The 26,565-nt window shown below is 39.2% G+C and overlaps 1 long non-coding RNA gene across 5 annotated transcripts; it reads left to right on the top strand.

Moving 5' to 3' along the window:
* Window positions 1-16,497: 16,497 nt before the first annotated feature.
* LOC127128084 (uncharacterized) lies at window positions 16,498-20,104 on the top strand. 5 transcript variants are annotated; one of them, XR_007805667.1, is made up of 7 exons: window positions 16,498-16,710; window positions 16,867-16,964; window positions 17,070-17,562; window positions 17,749-17,838; window positions 17,952-18,120; window positions 18,286-19,106; window positions 19,210-20,104. It is a non-coding gene; the product is annotated as an uncharacterized LOC127128084 (long non-coding RNA). The 5 variants fall into 5 exon arrangements; XR_007805664.1 differs by having other exon boundaries at window positions 17,749-18,120; window positions 19,210-19,571; window positions 19,676-20,104; XR_007805666.1 differs by having other exon boundaries at window positions 17,749-18,098.
* Window positions 20,105-26,565: the final 6,461 nt, after the last annotated feature.

Genomic DNA, 26,565 nt, shown 5'->3' with positions numbered 1-26,565 from the left:
TCAGTTGGTTGCTGTCAAGGAGCAATTATTGATGAACAAGATGTACCTTGGATGTGATGTGGACTGTGAAGATTGCTTGATGAATCCTCAAGCCTGTGGAAAGTTGAAAATTAGTATTCAGGAATTGATAGATCAAAAGGTTATGTTAGTAGGACAAATATATACCATATAGGAAGTGGCTACTCTTGAGATCCCTTATGATCTGACACGTGTGCCTATTGAGATTCTCTATGATCCGATCTCGATCCCTGCAAAAGCATATCCTGTGACACCACTTGTGAATATTGTACCTTCACCATTCGCTTTTGACAGTACGAAGGTTGTGCCATGGAATTACGACTCAAAGGTTTATATCTACGGGCAGAAAGTAGAGGAAGAATAGATGGAGCCTAAGAAAGATAATGTGAATATTACTAGAGTCGGGGGCAAAACCCGAAGTGGTAGAGTATTTGTACCAACACCTCCCTCAGACAATAACAACCAGAGATCTTCAAGCAAGAACCAGGGTAGACAAGTGGTGAATGATAATCAGAGGTAGAACGTAGCTCAGAAAGCAACTTTTAATGATGAAGTTGAAGAATTTCTCTGCCTCATCAAAAAGAGTGATTACAAAGTGGTTGATGAACTCAACTAAAAACCCTCAAAGATATCTATATTGGCATCGTTAATGAGTTTTGAGGTGCACATGGAAGCATTGATGAAGTTCTCAAGGGAAACGCACGTCCCTCAAGAAATATCGGTGAACCAGTTTGAAGTCGTCGTGGCCAACATTTCTGCAAGCAGCTGTTTGGGTTTCAATGATGATGAATTAACACATGAGAGTAGAAACCACAACAAAGTGTTGCAAATTTCAATTGAGTGTGTGGATACAATTTTATCCAGAGCGTTGGTAGATACTGGCTCATCGATCAACGCTCTACCTAAGAACTTGTTGTCTAAGTTGACGATCGAAATATTGGGGATGAAAATGAGTTTGCTCATAGTGAGAGCCTTTGATGGCTCAAGACGATCAGTGGTAAGATAGGTTGACCTCTCTATGAAGATTGGGCCTCACATTTTCTTCATAACATTTTATGTGATGGACATATACCTCGCCTACAGATGTCTCCTAGGACGTCCATGGATACACTCGATGGTGCGGTAACTTCAACTCTTCACCAAAGACTGAAGCTCATGATTGGCAGTAAACTGGTAATGGCGGAAGGAGAAAAGGACATTATAGTGAGTCATTTGGCATCATTTAGATATGTCTAGGTTGGGGGAGAGATCCACGAAACTCCTTTTCAAGCATTCAAAGTAGTGAATATCGAAATGGATCCATGGGCAAAGGAATCTCAAAGAACATAACTTTCTATGGCTTCATGGAAAGATACGGAGACAATAATACAGGTTGGACACCCCGAAGGCTGGGGAAAAGTAATCGAATTACCGGTGAACAAAGATATATTTGGGCTAGGATTTTGTTCCCATCAGCTGACTCAAAAGAAGGTAGCCACAGGTGCGATCAAGGGGAAAATTCTCATGATACCTGATACTTTTACTAGTGCAGGGCATCTCAAAGATAATTCGGTCTATGTCGTGGAAGAATAAGGAAATGTGACTGTCGCACCTCGATTAAAAATGGGGATACGACTTCAAAGCGAAGCGCGATCGCACGCTCGCAATGATGGACTGAACAGAGTCTCCACCGAACTTTATTTATTCCTAAAAAGGAAAGGGGAAATATCGATAAAACCCAAGACAAATGAAAGGATAAGATATGGTCATCGCAACCAATATCAGGGTTCGGGAGTCGTTTACGCAAGGGGAAGGTATTAGCACCCCTCACGTCCGTTGTACTCAACGGGAACCATTAGGTCAGTTGTGTGCGTTAGTGTTAGTTGAAATGTTAGGCTTTTCAAATTATTAAGTGGGAAAGAAAGAATAGAAGATAGAAGAAATGTTTTTGGATTTTTAGCGAAAGACTAAACCTAAGTTTTTTATTAGTGGGCCTGACAAGATTTAAAAATCCCGCTCCTACGTATCTCAAAAGAGAAATCAAGGCTTACGTAGTTCTGGGTAGAAAATGTTTGTTTGTTGGTCGATTTTTAGCGAAAGCTATATTGTATTAATCGACGAAAACATCGTTTTACCCAAAACAGCTGAGGAGTGGACGCATACCACACATCGAACGGATTTATAAATCTACATTCGGAAAAGCGTCATTTATCTCTACTCAACAATCGTGGCCGAAACATTGTTTTGTATCACTTAAGACAAGATACCTTTCGTTTATGAAAAAGGTTTTTGATTAATCGCACTGCGGCGAGAAAGAGTTTGATTGGTTGGATGTATTTTGAGTGATGGCGAGAACTTGGATGAGCGAGATATACATCTCGAATCCTAGCCTCAGGAGTGCACGGTATACACCATGTTCCATTTCCATCTTTATTGAAAGAGTTTAAGATATGAATTAAGTATTTTGGAATTTGATTGAGAAAGGGTTTGAAGAAACCGCATTGACAATTTTAGACGATGGCGAGAGTTAAGATTGGCGAGGCATACGTCTCGAATCTTAACCTCAGGAGTGCATGGTATACACCATGTTCCATTTCCACCTTTATTGAAAAAGTGTTAAATAAGAATTAGGTATTTTTGAGTTTTTTTGTGAAAATGACTTGACCTAGATCAAGTATTGATGGACGTTTGAGAAAGATTTAACTGAGTGTTTGAGAAAACAAAGTGGATAAATTTAGATGATGGCGAGAGCTAGGATTGGCGAGATATACATCTCGAATCCTAGTCTCAGGAGTGCATGGTTTACACCATGTTCCATTTCCACCTTTATTGAAAGGGTCTTAACTGTAGATTAATATTTTTTGAGTTTTTATCAGAAAAAATGGCTTGACGTTGAATCAAGCGTTTGATGAAAGTTTGGAAGAAATGGAATGGAATAGGAGGGAGAAATGAGTTGATTTGTTTATTGAGAAAATACTCGACGTTGGATCGAGTCATATTTTTGTTTATTTTTTTGAAATTGTTGATTTTATTCTTGTGTTAGTATCTAAAACAAATAGAGAAATAAAACAATACAAAATTATATACACATTGGGGGAGTGGGGGTACATTTTGTCGAATGGGGATTCAAAAAATCATGAAATAATTAAATCGGGCCCAAACAACAAATAAAGCATGAGTGTCAGTGCAAGAGAACCGGCTCATTGTAAGAAAGCCCAAGAGTAAGCTATGTGAGGTTGATGGCGATGCTTAAAAGCAATCGACTTACAAGGGTATGAAAATGGACTCGACATTGAATCGAGAAAAATATGATTTTTATAGTTTTAAAATGGTTTTGAATGAATGATGAAATTAAAAGAAAGCAGATCAACCATGAGTATAATAAAACATAAACATAAAAAATGCTAAAAGAAATAAAATGCTAAAAGAAAATAAAATGCCAAAGAAAAATAAAATGCTACATATGAGTATTGAACCCTCTCCACTTAAGATCATGAAACTACCCTCTCTCCACTAGGCCATTTATGACTAGTTGTTATTTTGATGCTAGATTGGATAAATAAACTAAAATGGATTAAAAATAAGAATTAAAATAAAAAAACTAATAAAAGAGAAAACTGTTGGACTAACCTAATTAACCCCAGCCGCCTGGCTGTTGGGTTTTTCAATGGGGTATAAATTGAAAATATAAAAAAACATTTATTAACTAATACCTAGGAAAATTAAATGAATTTTAATAGTTTTTAAAAAATGACTTATTCTATCTAAAATAAATTAGAGAAAAAAAAGAAAAAAGAAAAGTAACAGACATTCATCATCTTCGTTGTCTCTCACTCTACATTCACAAAAAAAAATCGCTCTTCCTCGCTTCAGACTCGCTCTTCACGTCTCTCAACGTCTCTCTATCGTCTCTCCATCGCTCTCAATGTCTCTCTCTCGCCCTCATCGCTTACCCTCGTTAACCAGAGAGAGCAAACCCATGGTTGAGACAAAAGAGGGAGCTCACCTTCGGACCTTCGATGACGATGATAGCTCAGGTAACAATCGAACCTTTTTCTTCGCCTCTTCAAGTACTGGATTTCTTTTACTTTAGGATTAGGGTTTTGATTTGCTTTCAAGTTTTTCCTTTTCGCCTCCGATTTTTTTTCTCCTTTTTACTGATTCACTCTCTCTATTTATATCTCCTGATTTAGGGTTTCAAAGGTGCATTTGATGTTCAAAGGAGCATCCTGCAAAATACCTTTTTTGATGTTCAGACTCGGATTACCCTGTTGATGCTAGATTCGAAAAGGTACTCTTAACGCAAGCTTTCTTCTTGAATTTTGTCTTAACTCCAAATTGGGATATTTTCTGGAATTCTAACGCTTGCCAATTGCTTTGGGTTTTGTTACTGCAGTAAAAACATTGAAGATTCCAAAAGCAGTTTCGATTTTGATCACAGCTCAGGTTTTACTCGGTTATGGGTTGCTTGTGCATCCAGCATGGTTGGACTAAGAACCTCACTTTCGACAGAAGCTGCTGGACCAAGACCGGATCCTGTTGCTAGATTCATACTTTAGTGTGGTTATTTTCATGGGATGACGATAGCTCAATGGCGCAACTTGGGATACCTGAACCAACCAGAACACCAGGCCCTTGCACAACTATTACAAGCTCCACAAGATGATGCCAATGCAGTAATTAGAGATCGGTTCTCTGTTCCTAGATTGGTAGTGTGCGACCAATATGGTTCCCAGGCTAGGTTTTTATTGGCGAAGCTGAATCCGTCAGCAACATATAATAATGCTCACGAGATGGCTGCTGGTTCAGATGTAATCTTTACTAATGATGTCAGCGTTCAAGTTTTCTTTGAGCATCTGCAAAGGCTGGTTGTCCAATCTTGAGGGCAGGTAATAGGAGAGGCTAACAGTTTATGGATTCTAGACTTTGGTTTGGGGAATTCACCAATGATGTGTGTCGTGCATTATGCTGTTGCATTCAGTTATTTTTCTTTTCTTCCCTTTGTTCTTTCTGAAATTTGTTTATCTCTGCCTCCACAGAATAGGCTAATATTTTCTTGGTCTCCATCTTGTCAGCAGCATAAGTTGGATTTTGTCTTCAAAATCAACTTCAGATGTATCGATCAACTGATAGCTGGTACGGATCACATGGGAAACATCACAACTGTGAGATGAAGGAAACAATCTTCAAGCTTTTCTTTTATTGAAAATATCAATGCCGTCAAGTTGTAACCAGAAGGTTCTAAATTGACTGTTATGGTTTGGTGTGTTTCTTGCAGGTCATGGTTAGGTAATTTGGTGAGGAGATGTGCTACAGTGATAAAGATGAATGGCAATGGCGGCAGTGAAACAAATGTGAGATTGTAGTTTGGTTGCTGCGACAACAAAACGGTTTGAGCATGAGGACCAAACTGGTGCCATTCGGTGTACGACACAGCAACTTCTGAGGTTTATGATTATTATAGCAGTAAACATAAATAAATGGGACTCTGTCTCCAAGGATCACATTTTTGCCTCAAAATTGCTCTCTTTGAAAATATTGAAATTGCTTTCTTCCACTGAGGTGTCCTTAATTTTGTAACAATTTGACATTGTTTGTTGTTGTTTTGGCAGGATATTGCTCTCACCCGGTTTCTTCTCTTTACCGCTGTTGTAGTTTTACGCTCTTTTTCGACCGAGTTGCTCTCACCACTTCGCAAGACAGTTGCCACACCAGCTTGATAAACACGTAGTTCCTCAAGAGCTCTTTCGGCATTTGTTTCTGTGATCACTCCCGTTTCACTTCAGCAGTAGCATCTAAACATTCTTGTCTTGCATCACTTGAATCTGTTTGCAAAGGGACATTAACTGGTAAAATATTGCATGGTACTCGTGAAAGGCCGACATCTTGGAGACCAAGCCTTGCCCTTCCAAATAACGTGACAGGCGAGCGATTATTCGGAAGAGCCAACTCTTCCGGTGCTTTCGCATCACTGTACAGCTTGATAGGTGATTTAGTTTTTTCACAAGGCTGGCACAAGATAACAGTTGGTTTGACAAATTCATCAACATTGTCAAAAATTTCCACAGTCAAATCCAGAAGCTTCAACACAGAGTTATTGAGATCGGCTTATCTTGTCCATCTGCACCATGTTGCCAAATGAGGTTTTTATAATAGTTGGCATCCTTTACAGCGGATGCTGAACCTGTACTGGTTTGATACGGCTTTGTTCTAGCACTGGTTTGTCCATGGTTGAAAACAGTATGCAGGTTCCCGGTAGGAGGAGGCAATGGAGATGTGCTTGGTTCACTAGAAGATATGGAAGCAAAAGCAAAAGAGGCGGGTCGCTTCACCCCAGATGCCCGAAATGAATCTGGCTGAGGCTGGGAATTTAAAGCAGTTGGCATTCCATTTGACATGTGAAAATTATTGTTGACAGGTCTGGGCATATGAGGTGCAGGTGTTTCATTTCCATTGTTTTTTTTTTTTGCACTTCTGATTTATTACTTTATGCTGGCTGTTGTACTGATGTTATGTTAATTATTGTTTGTTGTAGGTGAACAAATGGTGCTTGCTTCTTTTGTCAGTGAAAGATATCTCCAAACCATCATCTTGCTGAATAAAAAACTTTGAATATTTGGAAGGCCATTCACCCTCATCATTTATAGCAGACCTTTTGTACTTTATTACTGCAACTCCCTTGATGTATATCGCACCAGCCATACCGAATTGGAAGGAAGGAAACGGCGGAGAATCGAGCTGAAGCCACATGTTCTTGCCCTTCCGGCGAGCTGCGACAATGGTTTTGCCGATGACGGAAGCTTCAAATTCAGAGTGAGAAACACCGTCGATGACTTTTGAATCATCGGCAACGATGCACTTGGTTATCTTCTTCCCGATACAGTTCTCTTCTTACAAGTACGCTACTGTTATGCTAACTATTGGTTTGACATGGTTCACTAGTGAATTGTGAGGTGATATTGTCGGTCTGTTGTCATGTTATGGATGTTCATGCAACGCAGGTCCATTAGTCATCATAACTTGATCCGGCCGTGCAATAATCGCATTTTCTTTCTTGAGAGGAACAGAATCATAGTCATTAAAATGGGACCAGCCAACAAGTACGCATCGGCAGATTCAACAATCTCGGCATAGAATGCAATCCTCACAGCATCCAAATAAGTTCCAACAACATGAGAATGATGATCTGGTACCATCCTTTTAACCAATGCCATCACAGTTAGCATGCAATCCTTCGCATCAGCTAGTTTGACAAAGGTGCCAGCTACTGGCTACCATGAGCTTAGGGGCATCTACTAGTGCTGGCTTCAGTGCTTGGTTTAGAAACTCTGAATTTGGTAGGCGGCAAAGTTGCTAGATTTAGGATTATTTGTGTTAGCTTTTTGGATTAACAGTGTACACATTTTGAATAGAAACTTCAGGTTTTTTGCCAGAACTTATTGCAGATTGTTTTGATCTATAAAATGATGATTCACTATTAATATCATTATTACTACTATGACAAATGTTGGCCACCATTGCTTCCAAAAGATGCTTTGGAGTTGATTGACTAGTGTTAACTACATCTGGCACATCCGCAATTTTCACATCTTGATTAACCCTTTGTGCAATCTCATCCTTATTTTGCAAATCAGTTTCTTCTTTATTCCATGGCAAAAGTGAAAGGCAGCGAACCAACCCGGCAAAAGTATCCTTTAGTTTTTCTTTGTCTTGTAAATGGTATTGGTTCTTCCTTAGGATATCCTCATAATTCTGAAAAATATTTTCTGTATAAGAAGAAAAGGAAGGAGGATAATACTCAAGAGTAAGGTCTAAGAAATCAAATGCCATGAACCGAATGTCAACTGCCAAATGAGTCATTGCATTAAATATGTAAGCCATCATTAGAGAAGTGATAGGCTCTTGATTATCCTCTTTACAACTAGGTAAAAATCACTAGTTTAAAAAATATAATAATTTCCGAACCACTTTATCATCATCACTAATACGCTCTCGGAGTTTTTCTACAACACGGTACTTGTGCGACGTCAGTTCTTCTGGATGTTTACTGAATAAGTCCTTAATACCCATCAATGCATCTCTTCGAACTTTTGCATTATGATGAGATGTGTGCTGAAGAAGTTCTTTTAAAGTCAAACCCTTCTTGTTTTTTTTATGATAACAGGCCTTCTAAACCCATTTTGCTTCTTCCTCCTGGTTTGAGACAGATTGTATTGGAGATTAACACCGGCGCCGGAGTCGGAAAAAGACGACGGACAGTTGGAGGTCCTGAGTGAATACTAAATTCATGAATTGAGTGTTGTTGTTTTGTTGTGGGACTGAGATAAACTTTTTCATTTGAATTGCTCATGATGTATGCCATGAAGTTTGATGTATGTAACATAAAATGTATAGGAATAACCAATGTTTATATAAAAAAAAATTGATTTGGGAATGGATGGTTGCTTTTGGTCATGAATGTATGCAAATGAACTTTAGGCCAAGTGCCAAAAAAATGAAAAATTTTCAGGACCAAAATCGGGGTATGACAGTTGCCCCTATTTAAGTATCTTCAACTAGAGAATATGAAGTAGGACACTCTTCATATGATCATAGTGGGAGATGGTTAAATACTAAGAAGACCCGGATTTTGATCCTGAATCCCTATGACATGATGTGATATGATATGATATGATATGATATGATATGATATGATATGATATGATATGATATGCATGGATGCGTGATTCTTTTTTTTAATTTTTATCTGCTAGGGATATGGTGGACCCTTAACAGGAGATGTCACTAGACAGACCAAACTGTGGGGAATACTGATGACCCACAGGGAGACAAACAAATGGGGTAAAACAACTTGCTGGGGAAAACAGTCCTGCTGGAGAGTCAAACACACTCTGGGGAGTAATCTAAGTGGAGTGTGATAAGCAGTATTTAGAGTACAAGAGAGTAAGTTCACAATTTGACTTACTAAGCCCGAATACGAGAATTTCCACAACAGGTTCATGTATGACCTGACAATGCTGGGGAATAATCATGGAGAAAAACTCTTCAGAACAGGTTCAAGTATGACCTGACACCGGAATAAAAGCTCAACAACAGGTTCATACATGACCTGAATAGTATTGAACAAACAGAGAAAGAATCTCAGAGCAGGTTCAAGTATGACCTGACACCGGAATGAAGCTCAACAACAGGTTCATACATGACCTGAATAGTATTGAACAAAAGGGAAAAAAACTCTTCAGAGCAAGTTCAAGTATGACCTGACCCCGGAATAAAAGCTCAACAACAGGTTCATACATGACCTGAATAGTATTGAACAAAAATTGGAAAAACTCTTCAGAGTAGGTTCAAGTATGACCTGACCCCGGAATAAAAGCTCAACAACAGGTTCATGCATGACCTGAATAGTATTGAACAAAAATTGGAAAAAAAACTCTTCAGAGCAGGTTTAAGTATGACCTGACCCCGGAATAAAAGCTCAACAACAGGTTCATATATGACCTGAATGGTATTGAACAAAAGGAAAAACTCTTCAGAGCAGGTTCAAGTATGACCTGACCCCGGAATAAAAGCTTAACAACAGGTTCATACATGACCTGAATGGTATTGAACAAAAGGAAAAACTCTTCAGAGCAGGTTCAAGTATGACCTGACCCCGGAATAAAAGCTCAACAACAGGTTCATATATGATTTGAATAGTATTGAACAAAAGTAAAAACTCTTCAGAGCAGGTTCAAGTATGACCTGACCCCGGAATAAAAGCTCAACAACAGGTTCATATATGACCTGAATGGTATTGAACAAAAGGAAAAACTCTTCAGAGCAGGTTCAAGTATGACCTGACCCCGGAATAAAAGCTCAACAACAGGTTCATATATGACCTGAATAGTATTGAACAAAAGTAAAAAATCTTCAGAGCAGGTTCAAGTATGACCTGACCCCGGAATAAAAGCTCAACAACAGGTTCATATATGACCTGAATAGTATTGAACAACAGGGAAAACAAATCTTCAGAGCAGGTTCATGTATGACCTGATACCGGAATAACAACAATTGGACTCTGACCGTAAGCAATGGACTACAACCACCCTTTAACGGATTTTGCCAACAACAATTGGACTTGAAAATGACTGCGAAAACCGGACGTTGGTTTAAGGGCACCAAATACAAACTGGAATCAAAGGTCAAAAGATCTAGGATCGACAACAAGACCTGGGTCAATGCAAAATGAGCACGAAGTACATTTCGGCTATGCATGATTTGAATTTCCTTTTATGCATGATATATGAATGATCATGCTGACACTTGAGTGGACTGGGAGTTTGTAAAGGCTTTTTATGGAAGCTCATGATTCCTCAACACCGAGAACTCAACCAAATATTTTATGATAGATGTTGTCGAAGGAGGATTCTATCCAGTTTGATGGCCACAACTTAGCCAATGGATCCTTTTGGAGGATTAATGAATCGTGCTAGCATAATTTTCGGGCACTCGCCTTAAACTCAATAGTTGTTGACGTATGGCAGAATTTGTTTGAACAATTTGAAGGCATGAAGAAAGAGGTTTTGCCCCTCTGTGGCTCATCTTGCCCCAGTTTGTTGGGACTTTGGCAATGTTAACCTTGAAAGTGGGTTTGGAAACAACTTGCCATGAGACTACCTCGAGATGGCTTGCCCCAAGTGTTTGAAACTTGCAGTGGTCTGAACTTGACTAACCAAATGTTGGAATGGCAGACTCTTGGTTAACTGTCCTTTGGATAGTTGGACTCATTGAGCTCTGAGGTGGCTTGCCCCCAGTCTAAGTCTTGAAGCAAATTTCTCTTGGCTAACTGAACCTTGGAGTGATTGGACTTACTGAGCTCTGAGGTGGCTTGCCCCGGTCTGATTCTTGAAGCAGATTACTCTTGGCTAGATGACCCTTAGGGTGATTAGCTCGAATTAACGGATGCTCAAATTGATTTGCCCCTAACTAGACTTCTTTCACTCCATCAAGTTCCTCAACTGTGTATCGAATTTCTTTGATGCTAAGTGTTGACTCGCAAATAAGATTGTTCATTCAAAAATGGTAATTTTAATTCAATGCTTATGCAAAAATTTGAAATCAAAATTTATTGATATGAACGGGTGAAACAGTGAACGAGTCATTGATAAGAACACAATGGTGATCAAGTCATTCACAGTATGCAAGTTGGTGCTATCAAATGATTAACAAAAATCGTTTGGAGTCAAGTTAAGACAACCTTGTTATAGTATGCTTTCAAAATAAACCCTGTCTCAATTAGGTCCTTTAAGGGTTGTAACGTGGTCTGGTTCACGGTTTCTTGAAACAAAAGGATATAAGGCTCAAAATTTGTTTTTACCCACCCCTTCTTCTTGATGATCTCCAGTTCCTACGTTCAGTTAATTCAATACACGCATCCGACTTCCAAGATGGTTCGAAGGTGTGATGAGGGTTCAAGACGAGTTTTCTTGAAATGGCAGTCACCTTATTTTGTTTTTTTCGAGGATTTAATGACCTCTTTTGATTGATTTATTTTATCCCTAATTTTGCCTGGACCGCTTCTTTGAAGCTTTTGGTCCATCGGGATGCCCTAACTTTTGCCTAAGTCATCTTGTGGTATTTGACCTAGTGGGCTTTTTTCTATTTTTTTAAAGGTGTTGACTGCCACATTATTGGTGGATGAGGATCAACCAACACTAATTTTAGCTTTTCTCAACTTCTTCGACACTTCAACATGTGCGCGAAGGATAACATGTGGTTGAACCTAATTGGAGGAAGTATATATGGACGATTTTTGAAAGATCGACTGCATGACCAAACTATCTGAACACAACTACCCTGCCCCAGGTTAAGATTAAGGGTTTTAGATCCGAAATAAACACCAACTTCTAGGCTCAAAGTGGTTGTCTAGGGATTAACTCCTTATAACTTCAGTGTTTGGGGATTTGAAACAATGCCTTACATCATCGACAAGGTTTTACTCAAAAGCATACCACAACAATTTCAGGTGTTTTGTTTTCATCATCCTCCCTCCAATCTTTGTTAACACAACGGTTTGATAAACAAAAGTGAATGAGAGGAGTATTTTTTGTTTTTAACATAAATGAGAAACGAGTGAATACGAATGGATCAATTCAAAAGATGCATAAACATTTCATTAATCTTACCAATTCAAAGAAAACAACAATGCTTAAAAGCAATTAACAGTCAACATGCAAAGAAACTACAAAAGAAGTGTTGAAACAGCCAAATGATTGCCAGCTTTGGGGAATTGACTTCTTCAAACTTGAAGATTGGGATCAACAAGCTTTTTGACATTGGCATGATGATTTCCAAATTCCTTTCCTTCATTCTCATCGTTGAACGCAACCCTCTTGGATCCACTACTCACTTCTCCTTTTCTTTCATTGGTATGGGTCGTGACATTGGAAATCCAAGACGGTATCTCAATGCTCTTACCAGGAAACAATGATAGCTCATTAGCCACATCCCTGACATCTTCCTTGTGGTACAAAACCTTGAGAGGTCTCAAGGGTCCTTTCCCTTTCTCATTACCTGGCTCAGAAATCAAGGTATATGTACCTGAGCCTTCCTCCTTGAATGTTAGTGACCCTATGTCAATCAATCCTCGCAGTTTGAGCTTAAAACTCTTGCATTCCTCGATGGAGTGCCCCATTGTCCCAGTATGGTATTCGCACCTGACCTTCGGATGATCTTCTTTAATGATTAAGCTCTTTTTGTTAATCAACCCTCGCACCAAGGCTTTCAACGCTAAGCAAGAATCCAGGTCATGTCCCAATGCTCCTTTATGGAATTCACATGTTGCATTTGGATTGTACCATGGCAGGTATGGTGACACAGGTGCGAGAGCTCGAAGGGTCACCAAAGCATTTTGGATCAAATGCGGGTAGAGCTTGCTATATGGCACCGGAATCGAGTCATTGTGATCCTTGTTCCCCTTGTTCTGATTCTGATTTTTGTTCTGAACCTGGCTTTGGTGACTTTGAGGAGCAATAGCCAGAGGATATTGATGATGACGTCTTGAGGGAGGTCCATATACTGGTAAATGAGGAGTTGCCACATAGAACTTCTCTTGACTTGAGGTAACACCGGATGGATGCGGGGTAGTAGCTCTCTTTGTTGCAGCAGTGTATATTGGGTGACCCTCTTTTCTCAACAAGACTTGCAGGGTTTCCAAGACTCATCTCATTTGGCTCTTCAAAAGATTAAGTTCCCCCTTCAGTGCTTCTTGGCTTTTCCTTAGCTCGTCCATCATCTCCTGAGACATGGTTCTTTGTTCTAAACGCGTGTTGAGAATCACTTTGCTTCACGGACAAAGGATGGATGAGTTTTTTTATTTTGTCTGGAAAATGACATGCGTTATGATGAGATGCAGATGCAATGAATGAATGCAATGCAAGCCATGCATATTTGTGTTTTTTCTTCAATACACGGGTTCAAAAGTCTGAGGTACTGATGAATCTGATTGTTTTCCAAGAATAGGTTCTCACCGGGTAAGATCTAAGGCTTTGTTACAAAGGATCCCCAGAGTCATTGATTCACAAGAATGTTTGACGCTTACGGGAAATACTTTCCGGTCGTCAACTCCATCAAGGGAATCTATTCTGAGTGAGGTTCTCGTACCGACCCTTACGAAGTATTCACCTCGGGAGTCCGTACTACGCAACCATCGACTCGGTTCTAGACAGGGTACTCAGAGTCATGGATTCAAAAGATTGTTTGACGCTTACGGAAAATACTTTCCGGTCATCAACTCCATCTAGGGAATCTATTCTGAGCGAGGTTCTCGTATCGATCCTTACGAAGTATCCACCTCGGGAATCCATACTACGCAACCATCATTTCTAGTTGGCCAAAGGTTTAATGTTCTAAAAAAGTCCTTAGAGTCATGGACCCCTTTGAAACATCGACGCTTACGAGGTATACACCTCGGGCGACAATATTTGCAAAAGAATCTACTCTAAGTGAGGTTCTCGTACCGACTCTTACGAAGTATTCACCTCGGGAGTCCGTACTACTCAACCATCGTCCTATCTTATGTTTTTTTTCACTCTAGACTCGGGTGTAGAGTCTTTCCCACATGGTTTGCAATCAAGATCCAAGTACCAACAATCACAATAGAACCAATATTCAACAGATATAACAATAAAGATAGTAAAAACAATAAAGAAAAGCCACACAATAAAACAAACAAAGGCACACAGACGTCCTAACTAGGCTTGACTCACTTAGGGATAAACTTTCCCCAGCAGAGTCGCCATCTGTCGCACCTCGATTAAAAATGGGGATACGACTTCAAAGCAAAGCGCGATCGCACGCTCGCAATGATGGACTGAACAGAGTCGCCACCGAACTTTATTTATTCCTAAAAAGGAAAGGGGAAATATCGATAAAACCCAAGACAAATGAAAGGATAAGATATGGTCATCGCAACCAATATCAGGGTTCGGGAGTCGTTTACGCAAGGGGAAGGTATTAGCACCCCTCACGTCCGTTGTACTCAACGGGAACCATTAGGTCAGTTGTGTGCGTTAGTGTTAGTTGAAATGTTAGGCTTTTCAAATTATTAAGTGGGAAAGAAAGAATAGAAGATAGAAGAAATGTTTTTGGATTTTTAACGAAAGACTAAACCTAAGTTTTTTATTAGTGGGCCTGCCAAGATTTAAAAATCCCGCTCCTACGTATCTCAAAAGAGAAATCAAGGCTTACGTAGTTCTGGGTAGAAAATGTTTGTTTGTTGGTCGATTTTTAGCGAAAGCTATATTGTATTAATCGACGAAAACATCGTTTTACCCAAAACAGCTGAGGAGTGGACGCATACCACACATCGAACGGATTTATAAATCTACATTCGAAAAAGCGTCATTTATCTCTACTCAACAATCGTGGCCGAAACATTGTTTTGTATCACTTAAGACAAGATACCTTTCGTTTATGAAAAAGGTTTTTGATTAATCGCACGGCGGCGAGAAAGAGTTTGATTGGTTGGATGTATTTTGAGTGATGGCGAGAACTTGGATGAGAGAGATATACATCTCGAATCCTAGCCTCAGGAGTGCACGGTATACACCATGTTCCATTTCCAACTTTATTGAAAGAGTTTAAGATATGAATTAAGTATTTTGGAATTTGATTGAGAAAGGGTTTGAAGAAACCGCATTGACAATTTTAGACGATGGCGAGAGTTAAGATTGGCGAGGCATACGTCTCGAATCTTAACCTCAGGAGTGCATGGTATACACCATGTTCCATTTCCACCTTTATTGAAAAAGTGTTAAATAAGAATTAGGTATTTTTGAGTTTTTTTGTGAAAATGACTTGACCTAGATCAAGTATTGATGGACGTTTGAGAAAGATTTAACTGAGTGTTTGAGAAAACAAAGTGGATAAATTTAGATGATGGCGAGAGCTAGGATTGGCGAGATATACATCTCGAATCCTAGTCTCAGGAGTGCATGGTATACACCATGTTCCATTTCCACCTTTATTGAAAGGGTCTTAACTGTAGATTAATATTTTTTGAGTTTTTATCAGAAAAAATGGCTTGACGTTGAATCAAGCGTTTGATGAAAGTTTGGAAGAAATGGAATGGAATAGGAGGGAGAAATGAGTTGATTTGTTTATTGAGAAAATACTCGACGTTGGATCGAGTCATATTTTTGTATTTTTTTGAAATTGTTGATTTTATTCTTGTGTTAGTATCTAAAACAAATAGAGAAATAAAACAATACAAAATTATATACACATTGGGGGAGTGGGGTACATTTTGTCGAATGGGGATTCAAAAAATCATGAAATAATTAAATCGGGCCCAAACAACAAATAAAGCATGAGTGTCAGTGCAAGAGAACCCGCTCATTGTAAGAAAGCCCAAGAGTAAGCTATGTGAGGTTGATGGCGATGCTTAAAAGCAATCGACTTACAAGGGTATGAAAATGGGCTCGACATTGAATCGAGAAAAATATGATTTTTATAGTTTTAAAATGGTTTTGAATGAATGATGAAATTAAAAGAAAGCAGATCAACCATGAGTATAATAAAACATAAACATAAAAAATGCTAAAAGAAATAAAATGCTAAAAGAAAATAAAATGCCAAAGGAAAAAAAAATGCTACATATGAGTATTGAACCCTCTCCACTTAAGATCATGAAACTACCCTCTCTCCACTAGGCCATTTATAACTAGTTGTTATTTTGATGCTAGATTGGATAAATAAACTAAAATGGATTAAAAATCAGAATTAAAATAAAAAAACTAATAAAAGAGAAAACTGTTGGACTAACCTAATTAAACCCAGCCGCCTGGCTGTTGGGTTTTTCAATGGGGTATAAATTGAAAATATAAAAAAACATTTATTAACTAATACCTAGGAAAATTAAATGAATTTTAATTGTTTTTAAAAAATGACTTATTCTATCTAAAATAAATTAGAGAAAAAAAAGAAAAAAGAAAAGTAACAGACATTCATCATCTTCGTTGTCTCTCACTCTACATTCACACAAAAAAATCGCTCTTCCTCGCTTCAGACTCGCTCTCCACGTCTCTCAACGTCTCTCTCTCGTCTCTCCATCGCTCACAATGTCTCTCTCTCGCCCTCATCGCTTACCCTCGTTAACCAGAGAGAGCAAACCCATGGTTGAGACAAAAGAGGGAGCTCACCTTCGGACCTTCGATGATGATGATAGCTCAGGTAATAATCGAACCTTTCTCTTCGCCTCTTCAAGTGCTGGATTTCTTTTACTTTAGGATTAGGGTTTTGATTTGCTTTCAAGTTTTTCCTTTCCGCCTCCGATTTTTTTTCTCCTTTTTACTGATTCACTCTCTCTATTTATATCTCCTGATTTAGGGTTTCAAAGGTGCATTTGATGTTCAAAGGAGCATCCTGCAAAATACCTTTTTTGATGTTCAGACTCGGATTACCCTGTTGATGCTAGATTCGAAAAGGTACTCTTAACGCAAGCTTTCTTCTTGAATTTTGTCTTAACTCCAAATTGGGATATTTTCTGGAATTCTAACGCTTGCCAATTGCTTTGGGTTTTGTTACTGCAGTAAAAACATTGAAGATTCCAAAAGCAGTTTCGATTTTGATCACAGCTCAGGTTTTACTCGGTTATGGGTTGCTTGTGCATCCAGCATGGTTGGACTAAGAACCTCACTTTCGACAGAAGCTGCTGGACCAAGACCGGATCCTGTTGCTAGATTCATACTTTAGTGTGGTTATTTTCATGGGATGACGATAGCTCAATGGCGCAACTTGGGATACCTGAACCAACCAGAACACCAGGCCCTTGCACCACTATTACAAGCTCCACAAGATGATGCCAATGCAGTAATTAGAGATCGGTTCTTTGTTCCTAGATTGGTAGTGTGCGACCAATATGGTTCCCAGGCTAGGTTTTTATTGGCGAAGCTGAATCCGTCAGCAACATATAATAATGCTCACGAGATGGCTGCTGGTTCAGATGTAATCTTTACTGATGATGTCAGCGTTCAAGTTTTCTTTGAGCATCTGCAAAGGCTGGTTGTCCAATCTTGAGGGCAGGTAATAGGAGAGGCTAACAGTTTATGGATTCTAGACTTTGGTTTGGGGAATTCACCAATGATGTGTGTCGTGCATTATGCTGTTGCATTCAGTTATTTTTCTTTTCTTCCCTTTGTTCTTTCTGAAATTTGTTTATCTCTGCCTCCACAGAATAGGCTAATATTTTCTTGGTCTCCATCTTGTCAGCAGCATAAGTTGGATTTTGTCTTCAAAATCAACTTCAGATGTATCGATCAACTGATAGCTGGTACGGATCACATGGGAAACATCACAACTGTGAGATGAAGGAAACAATCTTCAAGCTTTTCTTTTATTGAAAATATCAATGCCGTCAAGTTGTAACCAGAAGGTTCTAAATTGACTGTTATGGTTTGGTGTGTTTCTTGCAGGTCATGGTTAGGTAATTTGGTGAGGAGATGTGCTACAGTGATAAAGATGAATGGCAATGGCGGTAGTGAAACAAATGTGAGATTGTAGTTTGGTTGCTGCGACAACAAAACGGTTTGAGCATGAGGACCAAACTGGTGCCATTCGGTGTACGACACAGCAACTTCTGAGGTTTATGATTATTATAGCAGTAAACATAAATAAATGGGACTCTGTCTCCAAGGATCACATTTTTGCCTCAAAATTGCTCTCTTTGAAAATATTGAAATTGCTTTCTTCCACTGAGGTGTCCTTAATTTTGTAACAATTTGACATTGTTTGTTGTTGTTTTGGCAGGATATTGCTCTCACCCGGTTTCTTCTCTTTGCCGCTGTTGTAGTTTTACGCTCTTTTTCGACCGAGTTGCTCTCACCACTTCGCAAGACAGTTGCCACACCAGCTTGATAAACACGTAGTTCCTCAAGAGCTCTTTCGGCATTTGTTTCTGTGATCACTCCCGTTTCACTTCAGCAGCAGCATCTAAACATTCTTGTCTTGCATCACTTGAATCTGTTTGCAAAGGGACATTAACTGGTAAAATATTGCATGGTACCCGTGAAAGGCCGACATCTTGGAGACCAAGCCTTGCCCTTCCAAATAACGTGACAGGCGAGCGATTATTCGGAAGAGCCAACTCTTCCGGTGCTTTCGCATCACTGTACAGCTTGATAGGTGATTTAGTTTTTTCACAAGGCTGGCACAAGATAACAGTTGGTTTGACAAATTCATCAACATTGTCAAAAATTTCCACAGTCAAATCCAGAAGCTTCAACACAGAGTTATTGAGATCGGCTTATCTTGTCCATCTGCACCATGTTGCCAAATGAGGTTTTTATAATAGTTGGCATCCTTTACAGCGGATGCTGAACCTGTACTGGTTTGATACGACTTTGTTCTAGCACTGGTTTGTCCATGGTTGAAAACAGTATGCAGGTTCCCGGTAGGAGGAGGCAATGGAGATGTGCTTGGTTCACTAGAAGATATGGAAGCAAAAGCAAAAGAGGCGGGTCGCTTCACCCCAGATGCCCGAAATGAATCTGGCTGAGGCTGGGAATTTAAAGCAGTTGGCATTCCATTTGACATGTGAAAATTATTGTCGACAGGTCTGGGCATATGAGGTGCAGGTGTTTCATTTCCATTGTTGTTTTTTTTTTGCATTGCCGGTTTATTACTTTATGCTGGCTGTTGTACTGCTGTTATGTTAATTATTGTTTGTTGCAGGTGAACAAATGGTGCTTGCTTCTTTTGTCAGTGAAAGATATCTCCAAACCATCATCTTGTTGAATAAAAAACTTTGAATATTTGGAAGGCCATTCATCCTCATCATTTACAGCAGACCTTTTGTACTTTATTATTGCAACTCCCTTGATGTATATCGCACCAGCCATACCGAATTGGAAGGAAGGAAACGGCGGAGAATCGAGCTGAAGCCACATGTTCTTGCCCTTCCGGCGAGCTGCGACAATGGTTTTGCCGATGACGGAAACTTCAAATTCGGAGTGAGAAACACCGTCGATGACTTTTGAATCATCGGCAACGATGCACTTGGTTATCTTCTTCCCGATACAGTTCTCTTCTTACAAGTACGCTACTGTTATGCTAACTATTGGTTTGACATGGTTCACTAGTGAATTGTGAGGTGATATTATCGGTCTGTTGTCATGTTATGGATGTTCATGCAACGCAGGTCCATTAGTCATCATAACTTGATCCGGCCGTGCAATAATCGCATTTTCTTTCTTGAGAGGAACAGAATCATAGTCATTAAAATGGGACCAGCCAACAAGTACGCATCGGCAGATTCAACAATCTCGGCATAGAATGCAATCCTCACAGCATCCAAATAAGTTCCAACGACATGAGAATGATGATCTGGTACCATCCTTTTAACCAATGGCATCACAATTAGCATGCAATCCTTCGCATCAGCTAGTTTGACAAAGGTGCCAGCTACTGGCTACCATGAGCTTAGGGGCATCTACTAGTGCTGGCTTCAGTGCTTGGTTTAGAAACTCTGAATTTGGTAGGCGGCAAAGTTGCTAGATTTAGGATTATTTGTGTTAGCTTTTTGGATTAACAGTGTACACATTTTGAATAGAAACTTCAGGTTTTTTTCCAGAACTTATTGTAGATTGTTTTGATCTATAAAATGATGATTCACTATTAATATCATTATTACTACTATGACAAATGTTGGCCACCATTGCTTCCAAAAGATGCTCTGGAGTTGATTGACTAGTGTTAACTACATCTGGCACATCCGCAATTTTCACATCTTGATTAACCCTTTGTGCAATCTCATCCTTATTTTGCAAATCAGTTTCTTCTTTATTCCATGGCAAAAGTGAAAGGCAGCGAACCAACCCGGCAAAAGTATCCTTTAGTTTTTCTTTGTCTTGTAAATGATATTGGTTCTTCCTTAGGATATCCTCATAATTCTGAAAAATCTTTTCTGTATAAGAAGAAAAGGAAGGAGGATAATACTCAAGAGTAAGGTCTAAGAAATCAAATGCCATGAACCGAATGTCAACTGCCAAATGAGTCATTGCATTAAATATGTAAGCCATCATTAGAGAAGTGATAGGCTCTTGATTATCCTCTTTACAACTAGGTAAAAATCACTAGTTTAAAAAATATAATAATTTCCGAACCACTTTATCATCATCACTAATACGCTCTCGGAGTTTTTCTACAACACGGTACTTGTGCGACGTCAGTTCTTCTGGATGTTTACTGAATAAGTCCTTAATACCCATCAATGCATCTCTTCGAACTTTTGCATTATGATGAGATGTGTGCTGAAGAAGTTCTTTTAAAGTCAAACCCTTCTTGTTTTTTTTATGATAACAGGCCTTCTAAACCCATTTTGCTTCTTCCTCCTGGTTTGAGACAGATTGTATTGGAGATTAACACCGGCGCCGGAGTCGGAAAAAGACGACGGACAGTTGGAGGTCCTGAGTGAATACTAAATTCATGAATTGAGTGTTGCTGTTTTGTTGCGGGACTGAGATAAACTTTTTCATTTGAATTGCTCATGATGTATGCCATGAAGTTTGATGTATGTAACATAAAATGTATAGGAATAACCAATGTTTATATAAAAAAAAAATGGATTTGCGAATGGATGGTTGCTTTTGGTCATGAATGTATGCAAATGAACTTTAGGCCAAGTGCCAAAAAAATGAAAAAATTTTCAGGACCAAAATCGGGGTATGACAGTTGCCCCTATTTAAGTATCTTCAACTAGAGAATATGAAGTAGGACACTCTTCATATGATCATAGTGGGAGATGGTTAAATACTAAGAAGACCCGGATTTTGATCCTGAATCCCTATGACATGATGTGATATGATATGATATGATATGATATGATATGATATGATATGATATGATATGATATGATATGATATGATATGATATGATATGATATGATATGATATGCATGGATGCGTGATTCTTTTTTTTAATTTTTATCTGCTAGGGATATGGTGGACCCTTAACAGGAGATGTCACTAGACAGACCAAACTGTGGGGAATACTGATGACCCACAGGGAGACAGACAAATGGGGTAAAACAACTTGCTGGGGAAAACAGTCCTGCTGGAGAGTCAAACACACTCTGGGGAGTAATCTGAGTGGAGTGTGATAAGCAGTATTTAGAGTACAAGAGAGTAAGTTCACAATTTGACTTACTAAGCCCGAATACGATAATTTCCACAACAGGTTCATGTATGACCTGACAATGCTGGGGAATAATCATGGAGAAAAACTCTTCAGAACAGGTTCAAGTATGACCTGACACCGGAATAAAAGCTCAACAACAGGTTCATACATGACCTGAATAGTATTGAACAAACAGAGAAAGAATCTCAGAGCAGGTTCAAGTATGACCTGACACCGGAATGAAGCTCAACAACAGGTTCATACATGACCTGAATAGTATTGAACAAAAGGAAAAAAACTCTTCAGAGCAAGTTCAAGTATGACCTGACCCCGGAATAAAAGCTCAACAACAGGTTCATACATGACCTGAATAGTATTGAACAAAAATTGGAAAAACTCTTCAGAGCAGGTTCAAGTATGACCTGACCCCGGAATAAAAGCTCAACAACAGGTTCATGCATGACCTGAATAGTATTGAACAAAAATTGGAAAAAAAACTCTTCAGAGCAGGTTCAAATATGACCTGACCCCGGAATAAAAGCTCAACAACAGGTTCATATATGACCTGAATGGTATTGAACAAAAGGAAAAACTCTTCAGAGCAAGTTCAAGTATGACCTGACCCCGGAATAAAAGCTTAACAACAGGTTCGTACATGACCTGAATGGTATTCAACAAAAGGAAAAACTCTTCAGAGCAGGTTCAAGTATGACCTGACCCCGGAATAAAAGCTCAACAACAGGTTCATATATGACCTGAATAGTATTGAACAAAAGTAAAAACTCTTCAGAGCAGGTTCAAGTATGACCTGACCCCGGAATAAAAGCTCAACAACAGGTTCATATATGACCTGAATGGTATTGAACAAAAGGAAAAACTCTTCAGAGCAGGTTCAAGTATGACCTGACCCCGGAATAAAAGCTCAACAACAGGTTCATATATGACCTGGATAGTATTGAACAAAAGTAAAAAATCTTCAGAGCAGGTTCAAGTATGACCTGACCCCGGAATAAAAGCTCAACAACAGGTTCATATATGACCTGAATAGTATTGAACAACAGGGAAAACAAATCTTCAGAGCAGGTTCATGTATGACCTGATACTGGAATAACAACAATTGGACTCCGACCGTAAGCAATGGACTACAACCACCCTTTAACGGATTTTGCCAACAACAATTGGACTTGAAAATGACTGCGAAAACCGGACGTTGGTTTAAGGGCACCAAATACAAACTGGAATCAAAGGTCAAAAGATCTAGGATCGACAACAAGACCTGGGTCAATGCAAAAGGAGCACGAAGTACATTTCGGCTATGCATGATTTGAATTTCCTTTTATGCATGATATATGAATGATCATGCTATGAGAATGCTGACACTTGAGTGGACTGGGAGTTTGTAAAGGCTTTTTATGGAAGCTCATGATTCCTCAACACCGAGAACTCAACCAAATATTTTATGATAGATGTTGTCGAAGGAGGATTCTATCCAGTTTGATGGCCACAACTTAGCCAACGGATCCTTTTGGAGGATTAATGAATCGTGCTAGCATAATTTTCGGGCACTCGCCTTAAACTCAATAGTTGTTGACGTATGGCAGAATTTGTTTGAACAATTTGAAGGCATGAAGAAAGAGGTTTTGCCCCTCTGTGGCTCATCTTGCCCCAGTTTGTTGGGACTTTGGCAATGTTAACCAATGTTTATATAAAAAAAAATGGATTTGGGAATGGATGGTTGCTTTTGGTCATGAATGTATGCAAATGAACTTTAGGCCAAGTGCCAAAAAAATGAAAAATTTTCAGGACCAAAATCGGGGTATGACAGTGACTAATGAAGTGTGCTTCGTGTACCAGAAAACTGAAGAACAAACACTCAATAATTAGATCGATGTGGATATACCCAATGTCACTTTTGTCGAAGAGTAATTTTCTTCATTTTGCTTTGAAAACTCTATGCTCTGCCCAAGGCATAGGGAAAACTTGTAGGGCCCCATATTTTTGAACAAAGTTTATTAATGAATAAAACAAATATCAACATTCAATTGTGCTCCTTGTCATTCATTATTTTCCTTTTTTTTAATAAAAAAATGGCAATTTTTTTTGCTTCACCTTGTCCTCATACCATTCTAAAATCAAGAACAAATCATGCAGATTCACTTCAAGTTCCATTGATAACCAAACTGCTATAGTCCAATATGACTTTGACAATCCGATTTACCAAGCCAACGAAGATGGCGAAGAAGATTATGAACTCCCTGAAGAGTTGGTCGGGTTGTTACGGCAAGAATCAAAGGTCATTCAATCGCATCAAGAAGCAATAGAGATTATCAACCTCGGGTCGGATGAGGAAAAGAAAGAGGTCAAGATAGGCGCAACCTTAGATGGCGAGGTAAATAAGAAGTTGGTTGAACTCCTGCATGAGTATATGGATGTGTTTGTCTGGTCCTATCAAGACATGCATGGGCTGGACACAGACATTGTAGTGCATAGACTACCCCTCAAAGAAGAGTGTCCTCCTATAAAGCAAAAGTTGAGAAGGACTCGTCCTGATATGGCCATCAAGATTAAAGAAGATGTCTAAAAGCAATAGGATGCCGACTTTCTTGTAGTGGCAAATTACCCTCAGTGGGTGGCGAACATAGTACCTGTTCCCAAGAAGGATGGTAAGGTATGCATGTGTATTGACTACCGAGACCTGAATAGGGTAATCCCGAGGGATGATTTTCCTCTGCCTCACATTGATGTGTTGGTAGACAATACAACCTAATTCTCGGTATTCTTCTTTATGGACGGCTTCTCCGTGTATAATCAAATCAAGATGGCGCGGAAGACATGGAGAAAACCACGTTTATTACCCCTTAGAGGACATTTTTCTATAAGTTTATGCCTTTTGGACTAAAGAACGTTGGTGCGACATATCAACGTGTGATGGTCACTCTCTTCTATGACATGATTCATAGAGAGATTGAGGTATATGTTGATGATATGATTGCAAAATCCCAAACTGAGAAAGAACACCTAGTTCATCCACAGAAGTTTTTTGCACGACTGAGGAAGTTCAGATTGAGACTAAATCCCAACAAATGTACTTTTGGGGTAAGATCTGGCAAGTTGCTAGGTTTTATCATCAGCCAACATGGGATTGAAGTCGACCATGATAAAGTCAAAGTTATCCAAGATATGTCAGTGCCAAAAACTGAGAAGGATGTGCATGGATTCTTAAGGAGATTAAACTACATTGTTATATTTATATCTCACCTTATAGCCACATGCGAGTCTATATTCAAATTACTCTGCAAGGATCAGTCGATCAAGTGGCATGATAACTGCTAGAATGCGTTTGAAACGATGAAAGAATATTTGCAAGAGCCATCGATCTTGATGCCTTCCGTACCAAACAAACCTCTTATCATGTACCTCATAGTTCTTGAGGAATCCATGGGATATGTTCTCAGACAACATGATGAAACAGGTAGAAAAGAACACATAATCTACTACCTGAGTAAAAAGTTCACCGACTATAAAAGTAGATATTCATTGCTCGAGAAAACTTGTTGTGCACTGGCTTGGGCTGCTAAAAGCTTAAGACAGTATGTGTTGACACATACAACTCTCTTGATCTCCAAAATGGATTCGATTAAGTACATTTTTTAGAAGCGTGCTCTCACAGGAAGATTTGATCGGTGGCAATGGCATTAACAGAATATGACATCCAGCACATCATATAGAAAGCCATCAAAGGTAGTGTATTGTCTGATTATTTGGCTCATCAGCCTGTGGAAGACTATCAACCTACGCATTTTGACTTCCCTGATGAAGATATTATGTTCATTAGAGATTGGAATATTCTAGACCTAGAGGAAGGACTAGAACTAGGATCGCGATGGACGATTGTGTTGGATAGTGCTTCTAGTGCCCAAGGAAATGGAATTGGGGAAATCATTACCTCTCCAATTGATTTCCATTTACCTTTCACTGTAAGGTTATGCTTGGATTACACCAACAATATGGAGGAATATGAAGCATGCATCTTTGGATTAGAAGCATCTATTGACCTAAGGATCAAGATCCTAGAAGTTTATGGAGATTTTACCTTAGTAATAAGCCAGTTTAAGGGAGATTGGGAAGTTTATGATCACAAGTCGATCCCGTATAAAGAGCATGTCTTGAAGTTAATCCCATTTTTTCATGAGACTACATTTCACCATATCCCTCGAGGGGAAACTCAACTGGCATACACCTTAGCTACCATGGCATCCATGTTTAAGGTCAAGTGGAAGAATGAAGCGCCATCTATCCGTATTGATTACTTAGATGAACCAACGTACTATCTGATGACTGAGAAAGAATTTGATGGACATCCATGGTTTCATGACATCAAAAGGTATCTAGAAAAGCAAGAATATCCAGAGAATGCATCCATTATGGATAAGAAATACATCTGAAGGTCTCAACTAAGTTCTTCTTAGGTGGAGATGTATTGTATAAAAGAAATTATGACTCGGTCTTGCTCATATGCGTGGATAGACACGAAGCAGACCGAATCATAATGGAGATTCATGAAGGATCTTTTGGGACGCATGTTAGTAGGAACACCGTGGTTAAAAAGATCTTGAGGGTTGGTTACTATTGGATGACTATGGAGGTTGACTACTACCGCCACGTCCAAACATGCCATAAATGCCAGATTTATGCAGACAAGATTCGTATGCCACTGGTTCCGCTCAATGTCTTAACATCACCTTGGCCTTTTTCCATGTGGGGTATCGATCTAATCAGGCGCATTGAGCCGAATTCCTCGAATGGACATCATTTTATCCTTGTCGCCATTGACTACTTCACTAAATGGGTGGATGCAGTCTCGTATGCAAATGTTATAAAGCAAATGGTGGCTCACTTCTTGAAGAAGGAAAT

The sequence above is a fragment of the Lathyrus oleraceus genome, chromosome 3 (assembly GCF_024323335.1).
Source record: "Lathyrus oleraceus cultivar Zhongwan6 chromosome 3, CAAS_Psat_ZW6_1.0, whole genome shotgun sequence".
Lineage (NCBI taxonomy): Eukaryota > Viridiplantae > Streptophyta > Magnoliopsida > Fabales > Fabaceae > Lathyrus > Lathyrus oleraceus.
The sequence above is the reverse complement of the archived record's forward strand: the minus strand, read 5'-3'. Positions and strand labels throughout refer to the sequence as shown.